Source organism: Nansenia antarctica (genome assembly GCF_963989245.1).
Source record: "Nansenia antarctica genome assembly, chromosome: 3".
In the NCBI taxonomy this organism is placed as follows: domain Eukaryota; kingdom Metazoa; phylum Chordata; class Actinopteri; order Argentiniformes; family Microstomatidae; genus Nansenia; species Nansenia antarctica.
This window is the reverse complement of record NC_137688.1, coordinates 7,755,941-7,769,216: the sequence shown is the minus strand read 5'-3', so window position 1 is coordinate 7,769,216 and position 13,276 is coordinate 7,755,941. Positions and strand designations below refer to the sequence as shown.

Sequence of the window (13,276 nt, the reverse complement as noted above, 5' to 3'; positions counted from 1 at the left end):
TCCGATTCTTTATCTTTCACCTTTATCGCCAATGCTTCACTCAAACTCAATCCCACTCGTTTGGACTGTACTTTCTCCATGTAGAAGCTTTAGAATGAAGGACTCTAGGCTCTGGGTGTTTAAATAGTCTTCTCTGGTTGCATCAGCTGAGCTGACTCACGTGGAGGCCCGCCTCCTGTGTTACCATAGCAGCCTAGGCCCGCCTCCTGTGTTACCATGGCAGCCGCGGCCCGGGTTCAGAGCAACTGTTGTGTGCGGTTGAATCAGCCTGTGGCTCGTGCAACATGCCCGGGCATTGCGTTGTGCTACTCCAGTCAATCCTCCAGATCTGACTCATACTATTTGCTTGGAATTACGTCGGGGAGTTTCCTTGTTTTCCCTGAAACGTAGCGTAAAACACAGGGAAAACAAGGAACTCCCCCTAATTCCAAGCAAATACTATGAGTCATATATATATTTATATATACATTTAAAAATGGCACTTAAAGGCAGTAAAGTGGTGTTATTATTAGTGTGTAAGCTTGTGTAGTATATTTCTGTAGTATGTATGATCTATGTATGAATATGTGGTATGTTTTAGACACACACACATGCCAGGGCATGCAGGGACACAGATGACCAGCAGGGACCTTTGGGGGTTGGGTAGGGACACACATGCACGCTGGCCCCTCCCCTCTGAAAGGGAAGGGGGAGAGACAGAGGCAGAGCGCTCTCTTCTCACCCAGGATCCACGGGGAACAGATGTAATGTATAAACCTGCCTGTAACTAATTAAATTATCTTAAACTAACTGTTCTTTGATTCATAATCAGTAAGAATACACTACAGTAAATGGCGAGCAAGCGACGGAGATAAATGTAACTTAATTTACAGTATTTTGCGAACTTCAATCTAACAAAGAAGGCAGATTTTCTGCAGAAATCTCTCTCTAGTCGATTGGTGTGTTTAAAATAAACTGTAAATCTCAGATAAGTTATAGTCAAAAGAATCTGTGTAACGGTAATCTTGTTGGAATAGATGCAAACTTTTCATAAATCTTTGGAGTGTGGGTGGTGAGAGCCGGACTTTGTAGCCCGTTTTTTTGTAAGATATAGTGTTTGATGGTATGTGATTTGTTTGTACGGTATTGGAATATCGTGTGTGTGTGTTTGTGTAAAATTCGGTGAGGTTGTGTTTATGTGTTGGAGGACTGGGTAGTCTGTTTTATATTGTAGAAGTGAAAAACATATGAGCAGAACTGTAGACGCCATTTCTCTTTGTCTGTGTGAGAGGACGCTATTGTGTGGGCGGTCATTTGCAGTGGGTCAGAGAGTCTATTCGTAGACGCCATTTTTCTTTGTCCTTAAGAAAGGACACACACAGAGGCCATCTTTATGAGGGCAGGCTACAAACACGCGGTGGTTTCTCAAGGACAAAAGGGTTGTTAAATTGAGCCGCCTGCTTTCTGTCTCTGGCCTTTAGGCTTCGGACACGTAGGGGGGTTGCGTGTGATTGTTGCATTACATAGACTATAGTATTTAAGATAGAGATATGGTGAATTGATCTCGGGGTATTTTAAATAGTTTAGAGTTACGGTTAAAACATTCATAGCCTTGGCTAAGAGTTGGCGCATGCGCAATCGATGCGCGTTAGCCGGAGCACAGCTCCATCTGCTGGTCGAAATACGACAATACATTTTAAAACACTAAATCCTCAGGGAGATACAGCTGAGGTCGATGAAACAGTCCGATACATTAATAAATAGATGGTTATAAATGATTGTAATTGAGAATTGATCATTTTGTTCCTTTCAAATAACAAGTCGATTTCCTTACAGATTGTAATGAATAATTAATCATTTTATTCCTTCCAAATGACAAGTCGATTTCTTTAAGTGTGTAATTAATAATTAATCATTCATTCTTTTCCAAATAACAAGTCGATTCCTTTACAGGTTATAATTAATATTTGTAATTTACATCTTTTATTTTAGTTAGGTCATTTCCACAGTGTTTGATTAAGGAATAGCAGAATAGTACATATTTGATAATTAAGCAGTAAAAGGGTTTTTGTAAATCAGTGAATACTTAGGTGTTGACCAATCTTTGTGATTTAATAATTGTGTTGACCAGAACTGTAATTAGGATTGAATGAGTAATTAAGTGACACATTCATAAACAATTAGGAAACACATTTAAGTATAAAGTACTTACACAGAGATTAGATTTAAGTTAATACTGCACTGACATACACAAGAGGCAAGTCTGTTATTCTGGAGTTGCAGGGTTTTTGTGGGGATGGTTAATACAGTTATATTGGACTAGCATTTGTTTAGCAAACAAGATAAAATAAGGTGGGTTGTAAGAAGCGTACACCTTATCTAATATAGAATATTGTCAGCATATTGAACAAGTAGAATGGGGTCGAATTCCACGAAGCTGTTAAAAGATATTAGTGAACATCGTGGAATGTTGGCTACGTTATCCCCTATGGCTGTAGTGGAAAAAATGAATCCTCTTGTTAGGGAAATTAGCAAAATGTCTACGAAATGGAATAGCCGTTGGGCATACATTGAACAGCCGTGGCCGAAAGAGGGCAGCATTAATTTACAATTAATTGCAACATTGGAAATACTTATCAATGGGCACAAAGCACATCAAAGAGGAAAGATTAGATCAGAGAAACGCAAGTTAGAGTTAGCTATTTTAGATCTATTTAAGGTAGAGGGACAGAAAATAGCTCAGTGTCCTGCCCCCAGTCCCCCTCCCTATGCTAAGGCACTGGAGGATCATTCCCAGAAGAAGAAGAAGGAGCCAAGGGGAAAAGGGGACGACAGGAGTGACGAGGAAGATGACAGCGAAGATGGCAGTGCAGACTCAAGTGATGACGACAATGCAGATGGAGGCTACAACACGCAGGTCAGGAGGATGATAGCCACAGCCGAAAGGAAAGGTGGGAGAAGACGCCCGGAGAAAGAGGGAGATTGTCGCCGAATGTCATCAAATACATTAAAGAACTGTCCAGTGCTGATTCGGGGTAACAAGATGGAATATCATCCGTGGCATCATACAGATTTGTCTGAAGTGATCGAGAAACTCCCAGTTCTTCAAGAGGGAGGACATTCGTGGACGACGCAAGTCGACGTGATACTGATAGGAACGCAGGCCGCGATGGGAGACCTGAAAAGACTCTTAGCTTTTATTGCAGGATTGGATACAATGCAGGAAATATTGATGAAGGCAGGACTTCATAGATATATCAATACATCAGTTTATGATCCAGAGCTCTTCGCAGCAAACAGAGGCAGGCTGTGGAAAGCAATCAGAGAGACCTACCCTACTCACATTCACCCAGACAATATCATTGTGAAGCCACTGGGGGGGGATGAGAATCCCAGGGGTTATATTGCCCGTGTGTACTCTCAATGGAGAAGTGTGACAGGGAAAGACGCTGAAGATAACCCCTTAGAAAAATCCATAATCAGGGAAAAAATACAAGAAGGGCTTCCTACCCCAGTTAAGGATAAGCTAGCAGAAGTGGTGGGGCTACGACACATGAACAAAGCTGTTTATATAGACCACGTAGCTCATCAAGTGGAGTTATATCGAAAGAACATTCAGATACAGAAGGCACGAGACGAAGAATCCCTCAGAATATTGACTCATTTGCAATTGACTGAAAGCGAGAGGAACATAGAGGGAGTGCAGGCTTTAGCCCCACAGCAACAGCCACCTGGAGTGCAGACTGCTACTTACCAGTCCTACTCACAGGGGCCACAAGGGGGGTATCCTGCTACTTACCAGTCCTACCCACAGGGGCCACAAGGGGGGTATCCATACCCACAAGGGCCACCAGGGGTGCAAGCGGTTCCATGCCAGATGTACACACAGCCTGGCCAAGGACCACCACCAGGGGGATGGACAGCAGCAGGGAAGGAGATGCTAGAACCGTGCCAATGCGACCAGAATGGACATCTAGCCTGTGCCTGCTGCAACAGGCCCCAGGGGGGCGCAGGGGGGAGCCAAGGAGGAGGATATTGGCCCCCTACTACACCTGCTCCAGGAGTGATGAACCCTTACGGAGGCCCAGCAGCTGGCCTATAGGGGTGCCCGGAAGATCCGAGTGGGAGGTGCCAGCTGGTGGTGACACAGAAGCCTGAAGGCGCCACGCACCTCCCTATGTCTAGAGAATATGTGAAGACAATCGGATTTGAGGGAATTAAACAGCTGATTCCTACAACTGAGCTTGTAGACTTAGAGTACAAGGGACAGAGAGCAACTCTGTCAACACTTGTGTCAGAACACACGCCAACAGGGCTGCTAGGGAGAGATGCTCTATGCCAATTGAACTGTACAGTAAAATGCACACCTGACGACTGTCAGGTGACGGTGCCATCCGGTGTTCAGATTCCATCGACAGCCAGAGTGATTAAGCATAGAACAGACCTACAAGCTTTGCCTTTAAAGGGAGCTGATATAGAATATTGGGTTGATGGGTCTTGTTACGGGGTAGGAGAAACTTTGTGCGCTGGGTATTCCTTAGTTAAAGCACAAAATTCAAAGTTTATTGTAGAACAGGCTGAGGCAGTTCCTCAGCCTTGCTCGGCTCAGTTGGCTGAATTGATTGCCCTCACAGAAGCATGCAACTTGGGAACCGGACGGAGAGTGACAGTGTACACCGACTCTGCCTATGCACATAATGTTTGTCATTTTAATGGAGCTGTATGGAGGGGGCGGGGTTTTAAGAGAACTGATGGTACGCCTATACAGCATCACGCACAGATCATGAAGCTGTTACAAGCCATGATGAAGCCAAAGGAATTAGCTATAGTGAAGTGTGCCACACACAGGTCTGACTCATCACATGTCACACAAGGTAACAGGGCTGCAGAGGATGCAGCCAAAGCCATTACAGGAGCAGACAAGGCAGGTAAAGGTCTTCTGGTCACACATGAAAAGCAATTACAGGGCATGGTCACACTTGAGGATTTATTGATGTTACAGAGTAGAGTAACTACGTTAGACAAGAGCGTTTGGCTAGCAAGGGGGGCAAGTCAGGATGACACAGGTCTATGGAGGAATCATGAGGGGTTGGTTGTAGCACCCTCAGATTTATTAGGCATGTTAATACAGGAAGCTCATGGATTAGCACATGTGGCTAGGGGGGAGGTGAGACGCAAGATCACCAAGAAATATGGGTTTTGGAGTCCATATTTGATGGAACAGATTGACCATGCTTTAGGTCAATGTGGGGTCTGTTGGAGAAACAACATCAGAGTGGGTACACCAGTGGTGTCTGGGCATATCCCTACCCCAATAGGGCCACGGGTGGTGGACAGGGGGGTGGATGTACAGAGTAGGCAGGATGTTGTGCCAACAGGTGCCGAGGTCCCCAGAGAACCTGAGAAGGAGGAGCTACGAGGAGATGCTGTGGTGTTGCCAGAGCCAGTGGCAATGCCAGTGTTACAGCCAGTGACATTACCGGCAGTGCCTGAAACCGAGGGGACAGCGGAAAGCTGTCCAGATGCCAATGAACCAGAAACCAACGAAGCAGAGAGTGTTGACAGTCTGGAGGTCCAGCCTAGGGGTGTCCAAAGCCTGGACACCTGTGCTACTGGGGATGCTGGCGAGTGCCTGCACCATGCTTCAGATGATGCTGAGGGCGACTCCCCAGACCTTGATCAGCGTGGGAGGGGACCAGGCGGCTACCTGAACCTCAATGACACTGACGGACGACGACCAGTTAGGAAAAGATTGAAGACTATGAATAGGGTAGTGAAGCAGAAGATCAAAGGGAACGACGGGAATGGACAGCAGATGATAGCATGGCTGGAAACGGTCTTAGGGGCATGGGAAACTTATTTTGCCAAGATAGGAGCACCTATTATAGCAGACATGATTTTTGACTTTCTTAGGAGGCAGGGCCTCATTGACTGTTTTTGGAAAATCAGTCACTCAGTCCACGTTAATGAACTTTTCAGAAGACTAGTCCTCACCTGAGGTGAAGATCTATGCATTAATGCATTCCCTTTGTCCTATGCTTACTGTTGGAAAATTATGTGTTATGATAACTGAATGTCATTATTTGTGTATTGTTTGTTTGTTTCTATATCGTGTGATTGAGGTCAGTTGAGAAGTGATGTAGTGGTTATGCAAAGATAGGAAAGAGGTTCTGTTCCTAGCGCAACGAAAATGGAAGCTGCTGACTATGGAAGTATTATCAATCTGAGACAGCGGTAAAGGCTGTTCTCCAACTGGGTACAAGTGCTAGTAACCTCTGACCCCGACGCTTCAAGGACAAAGAAAACATCGGTCGTTGGAAGTTTCTGTATTGATTTGTGCTTGATAAACTGTGTTTAGTTTAATTGTGATTGTTATTTTCAAAATTCTTTTTAATATTGGTTGTTTTCTATTTTTTGTTTATGATATCTTTGGTTCCTAATACTGGTCCTGGGTTGGTCTGTGTTATTGTGCTTCTTGTGTTGTGTGTTGGTGTAGTTTTTCTGTCTGTTGTTGTTTATTTTTTAATTTTTTTTTTGAGTTAGTTTGTGGGGTTTTGTGTTTTTGTTTTTGTTTTATGGTAGTTTAGTTTCGGAACACCCTCTGGGTGGTCCGAGGGGGGATGTGTAGTATATTTCTGTAGTATGTATGATCTATGTATGAATATGTGGTATGTTTTAGACACACACACATGCCAGGGCATGCAGGGACACAGATGACCAGCAGGGACCTTTGGGGGTTGGGTAGGGACACACATGCACGCTGGCCCCTCCCCTCTGAAAGGGAAGGGGGAGAGACAGAGGCAGAGCGCTCTCTTCTCACCCAGGATCCACGGGGAACAGATGTAATGTATAAACCTGCCTGTAACTAATTAAATTATCTTAAACTAACTGTTCTTTGATTCATAATCAGTAAGAATACACTACACTTGCAAAGTAGATGTTATACAAGTTACTATTAGTTATTATTAGTGTTATTGTTTAGTTATTATTAGTGTGTAAGCTTGCAAAGAAGATGTTATACAAGTTATTATTAGTGTTATTGACATGTACCCCTCCCTCCCCTCCCTGCCTGTTGTCTCGTGTGTCCCCCATCTCTGTAATCTTGTTTTCAATCATTGTAAAGCGCTTTGAGTTGCATCCGTGTACGAAAGGCGCTATATAAATGAAGTTTCACTTCACTTCACTTCATATAAAAAACGTTGCCTATATATCCCTGATATATATATTATAAATAAAAAATAAAGCACTTTAGGCCTATGTAGAATGTTTAAGGTTTTAAGGCCTATAATTGATTCTTAACATACATATAGGCTACACATAGATTACAGATGGCTGTAACCATTGTGTATTTTCTTTTAAATGTTAATTTTTCATTATAGGTGGGGGTGGACTAGTGGATTGTATTTTAGTGACAGCGGGTGTGTTTTAAATTGCCTACCAGTGCTACTGTTATACAGCTATTGTAATCCCTTCTGTCTGTCATGTCTAGACACTGTGTGCCTGTGTGTGTCATGTGCCCCACCTGAGTCACAGGGGAGTACATCACATGGTCTGACACACCCCTTGTAGGAAGTAAATTTCCCTGGACCTTGATCCTTTCTTCCTCTCCTCCTCCTCCTCCTCCTCCCCCTCTGTCCTTCGCCCTTTCCCCCCTCTGCCCCAGGCTTTTTCACACACTCACACCATTGTGGCAGACATGGGCGATTGGTCAAAGTTTTGTCGCATCACCATTCACCAACACACAAGCCATGTTATATGTAAAGGGCAGAGTTGTAAGCTCTCAGTTCTGAGTCATACTGTAGGGACATTTCCCTTTTATGACCTCACCTGTATACCAGCCTATCATCTTCAGCCTAGATCGTGTGAGAACATGACCATATTCTGTGACGCTGCTGAGCAGTAAAGAGGAAGTAGGATTCTATGGAATGAAAGGAAAACCACTGCCTGTTAGTGGTGTGTGTGTGAGTGTGTGTGTGTGCATGTGTGCATATGCGTGTGTGTGTGTGTGTGTGTGTGTGTGTGTGTGTGTGTTGGCTACAATATCAGCTTCCTCATTGAGAATGAGATCTTCAATCTCAACTGCCCAAACTGAGTAGCTGAATGAATTAATAAATAAATTCAATAAGGAATGGGTTGGCTGCCATCTCTTTTGTAGATTTGTCCGGTGTGTGTCTAAAGCTGTCTTTAAAGTTGAGCATTCAGTACAAACAGCTGGCGCCTATTATTTATCAAAGTCAGCAGATAAGAGAACAGGTCAGATCAGTCCCAGTCACCTGTCTGCTACCTGCTTGTATATACAGTATATGATCATGTGCCTCGTCCCAGCCCCCACATTAAAGGACTAATTTCCTTCTCTTCAGAATCTCTAACCAGAAGTCAGGCAGATCAACCATATTAAATCCATAACACCCTACAGAACAATGTGCCTTTCTGCAAACTGTAGTCAAACTGTATCTAAGCAGAGTCTACATATCTCACTCACTGACTCAGTTAATCCAAGTGATATTATCTGATGTAATCGCAGCGAGGTGTTTTGCAAAGAGAATGTTCCGGATCATGAGGTGGTGTTCATGTGACAGAGACTGGATGGAGAGGTTCAGACTCCTCCCTCCCTCCTTTCCCCCAGGCAAGGCTCTCACTGATAGGATCAATGTAGTTGCTGAGCTCCACACATTCCGCCTCCAATGGCATATAGCATGGGATCCAATGTATGTACAGTATGAATGATTGACCCTCAGATTAGAAGCGTTACAATAACATTGTGGCTATTTAATACTAAGGACTGGTATTTAATGATCATCAGTGCCCAGATTCTATTTACACTATATGGACAAAAGTATGTGGACACAGTTATTGTCTGGGGCTGTTTTCATGGTTTGGGCTAGGCCCCTTAGTTCCAGTGAAGGGAAGTCGTATTGCAACAGCATATAATGCGATTCTAGAGAATTGTATGCTTCCAACTTTGTGGCAACAGTTTGGGGAAGGCCCTTTCCAGGTTCAGCATGACAATGCTCCCATACACAAAGTGAGGTCCATAATGACATGGTTTGCCGAGTTTGGTCTGGGAGAACTTGACTGGCCTGCACACAGAGCTCTAACCTCAACCCCATTGAACACCTTTGGGATGGATTGGAACGCCGACTGCGAGCCAGGCCTTCTCGCCCAACATCAGTGCCCGACCTCATTAATGCTCTTGTGGCTGAATGGGAGCAAATCATATTCTACCATATTCTAAAATCTAGTAGAAAGTCTTCCCAGAAGAGTGAAAGCTGTTATTCCATTCAAAAAGTGAAACTTGTATAATGTATACATTCATTCCACACAGACTGATATATTTCAAGTGTTTATTGCTTTTAATTTTGATGATTATTACTGACAACTAATGAAAACCCCAAATTTAGTATCTCAGAGGCGAAGGGAAGGAAAAGATGTGGTAGAAAACAGTGTACAAGCAATAGGGATAACCGCACCCTGGAGAGGATTGTGAAACAAAGCCGATTCAAAAATGTGGGGGAGATTCACAAAGAGTGGACTGCAGCTGGAGTCAGTGCTTCAAGAACCACCACACACAGACGTATGCAAGACATGGGTTTCAGCTGTCGCATTCCTTGTGTCAAGCCACTCTTGAACAAGAGACAGCTTCAGAAGCGTCTCGCCTGGGCTAAAGACAAAAAGGACTGGACTGCTGCTGAGTGGTCCAAAGTTATGTTCTCTGATGAAAGTACATTTTGCATTTCCTTTGGAAATCAAGGTCCCAGAGTCTGGAGGAAGAGAGGAGAGGCACAGAATCCACGTTGCTTGAAATCCAGTGTAAAGTTTCCACCGTCAGTGATGGTTTGGGGTGCCATGTCATCTGCTGGTGTTGGTCCACTGTGTTTTCTGAGGTCCAGGGTCAACGCAGCCGTCTACCAGGAAGTTTTAGAGCACTTCATGCTTCCTGCTGCTGACCAACTTTATGGAGATGCAGATTTCATTTTCCAACAGGACTTGGCACCTGCACACAGTGCCAAAGCTACCAGTACCTGGTTTAAGGACCATGGTATCCCTGTTCTTAATTGGCCAGCAAACTCGCCTGACCTTAGCCCCATAGAAAATCTATGGGGTATTGTGAAGAGGAAGATGCGATGCGCCAGGCCCAACAATGCAGAAGAGCTGAAGGCCACTATCAGAGCAACCTGGGCTCTCATAACACCTGAGCAGTGCCACAGACTGATGGACTCCATGCCACGCCGCATTGCTGCAGTAATTCAGGCATAAGGAGCCCCAACTAAGTATTGAGTGCTGTACATGCTTATACTTTCCATGTTCATACTTTTCAGTTGGCCAACATTTAAAAAAAAACTTGTTTTGTATTGGTCTTAAGTAATATTCTAATTTTCTGAGATACTGAATTTGGGGTTTTCATTAGTTGTCAGTAATAATCATCAAAATTAAAAGCAATAAACACTTGAAATATATCAGTCTGTGTGGAATGAATGTATACATTATAAAAGTTTCACTTTTTGAATGGAATTACTGAAATAAATCAACTTTTTGATGATATTCTAATTATATGACCAGCACTCGTATATAAAAGAAATAGATAAACATTGTACAATATAATAAGACAATGAATAAAAACATAATAGATGAAAGTGCATTTGGAATCAAATCATTTTGATTCCAAATGTTTGATGTCTCACGATGTTACTTATGTTACTAACTTATGTTATGTTATTGGTCTATCTCTATCAATATGTTATGTTATTGGTCTACCTCTATCAATGTTATGTTATTGGTCTACCTCTATCAATATGTTATGTTATTGGTCTACCTCTATCAATATGTTATGTTATTGGTCTACCTCTATCAATATGTTATGTTATTGGTCTACCTCTATCAATACGCCCACGGCCCCAGTCCATTAGCCAATAGTCTGATCCATACTAGTACAGGTGACCACGTGGTCTCCCCGTGGTGTCTCCCACTAACCAGCTGCATGCAACACACACTGCTCCACTTAATTGACATGGCGGGGATGACGGACGCACTTAAGGTACTTAAAATCGATGGATTTAAGGGTTTGCATAATATTATTATTATTATTATTATTATTATTATTATTATTATTATTATTATTATTATTATTATTAGTCCAGTTTGATACTGCACATTGAACCAACAACAGATACTCACTATCGACAGAAACAGCAACAACTTACATAGATGTTTGTTGTGTCACAGAAAACAACTTGTTGATGTTATAACAACGTTGTAAGCATTAGTCATGTGTGTCGCTTTGGTTATAATGAAGGGCGCATACGGTGTGAAACGTACTTTCTCTACTGATTTACTTTGCACAGCTTTCCTGGCGGGTGTTTGTCAGGGCCTGTTCCTGATTAATGTGCATAGGGCCTGCGCCTCATAATGGAGAAAGCCATTGGTCAATAAAGTGCATTTCAAGTTTACGATGACAATTTGACACGTTTGTCCCTGGATACAAGACTCATTCCTATGAAGGAGGTTTATGACACCTCTGTATCTTTCAACCCAAACAGTTACTGACCCTGGAGCGGCAGAAGGCTTTGGAGATGTGGCTGCATGAGACGGACACCAAGCTGACCCAGGTCAACCGCCAGTGGAGGTACGGAGGGCCGCCTGATGGTGAGTGGGATTTTTGATTGATTGATTGAAAACTTTATTAGAAGGTTTGCAGAAGTAAGTACATGAAAGTACATATTACATACAAGGTCAACTAAAAAGATAAAAACCCAAGAAAGCCACTGGCTTATTTCAATTGGGGTCCTTGATTCTCAATTCATCGTTACATGTAAGACAGACAAAAGAAAAAAACTAGTACTATCTACAAGATAATACAGACAAATAACTATTACTATCTACAAGATAAACATACATCCATCATGGGAAGAACAGTACAACAAAACATACGGTATGTACAGCGGGTAGGACAGGTGGGGACATACACCACAGGTGGGGGCGGGGGACAAAACACAAACACAGTGGGTAGTTCGGGTCTTTTAATCTGATTTTTGATTTAGAGGGTCCAGTTACGGATTGCAGCCTCCTGTAAATGTTTTTTGAGAGTGGTTTTGAAGGTGGGCAGTGTTTTGCACTCCTTTAAGATTATAGGAAGGGCGTTCCACATTTTTACTGCATAGTTTGCAAACGAGTTTAACCCCTTGTTTGTGGTGCAACGCGGTTGAACGTGGTTCGTGGAGCTTCCTCTGGTGTTGTATGTGTGGACGTTGTTCACTTTTTGGAAGTATGTTGACAGGTACTTGGGTGTCTTTGTGGTGTAGCGTATCTTGAAGACCAGGCCCAGTGCAAGCTGCTGCACTCTGTCAACTACTCGTAGCCAATCAAGGCTAAAAAAATGAGCAGCGGTTAGATGTGTCCTAGGGTTGAGGCCTAGCAGAAGCCTAACCAGTTTATTTTGGGCTGTCTGGAGTCTTGTTTTATGGGCCTTTGTGGTTCTATAGTACCATGATGTTACGGCATAGTCGAAGTGACATTGAATGAGAGCTCCTGATAGGGTCCTCAGTGTGTTTTTACTGACAAGTGAGGATATCCTGTACAAGAATCTAGTTCTATGGTTCACTTTTTTGATTACTTTTGCTGCCATTTTATCTCCGGAAAGATTTGCCTCTAAGATGGAGCCCAGGTATGTAATATCCTCTTTTCTTGTGATATTAATGTTACCCACTTTTATTTTAAAATGTTCAGCCTTTCTGAGTTTAGATGGGGATCCGTATAGGATGGTTTCAGTTTTACCTAGGTGTATTGATAGTTTATTGTCAGCTAGCCAGATGCAGATTCTACTCAGTTCAGTGCTTAGCGCTTTTTCCACCTGCAATATGTCCCTGTCAGAGACCAGCAGAGCCGAGTCATCCGCGAACAGGAACAAATTGCAGGTGGATTGGAGTGTCAATACACCTTTTAATCAGACAAAATCAGAAATGACAGACAATTCCACAGTTTTTCGTTCAAAGATAATAACTGACTCGATTTTTCGGTAGAGCTTTTGTTTTAGGTAGGCTACGTATCTATCCATTACTCCTAAAGTACACACACCTGTTGGTAATGACGCCTCACTTGGGGGAAATCCAATTAAAAGAGAACTGATGGCCGAATCCATTCTGATGAAAAAAACAATTAAAAAATCACTATATTTGGTCTGACCAGCATGAAGCAAAGTGCACAAATGATCAATGGTTTTGCACACTCAATACTCATAAATGACACTGATTAATGAACTGTAGGATAGGTGAAGATAATATGATCGGTTAGTTACACCCTG

The 13,276-nt window shown here is 42.9% G+C and overlaps 1 pseudogene across 1 annotated transcript in view; it reads left to right on the top strand.

Moving 5' to 3' along the window:
- The first annotated feature begins 10,987 nt into the window (after positions 1 to 10,987).
- Positions 10,988 to 13,276, top strand: part of LOC308153248 (dead end protein 1-like) — a 10,607-nt pseudogene continuing 8,318 nt past the window's right edge. The window contains exons 1-2 of the transcript in view: positions 10,988 to 11,014; positions 11,517 to 11,622. The product of the transcript in view is annotated as a dead end protein 1-like (transcript). The remainder of the gene's footprint in view (positions 11,015 to 11,516; positions 11,623 to 13,276) is intronic.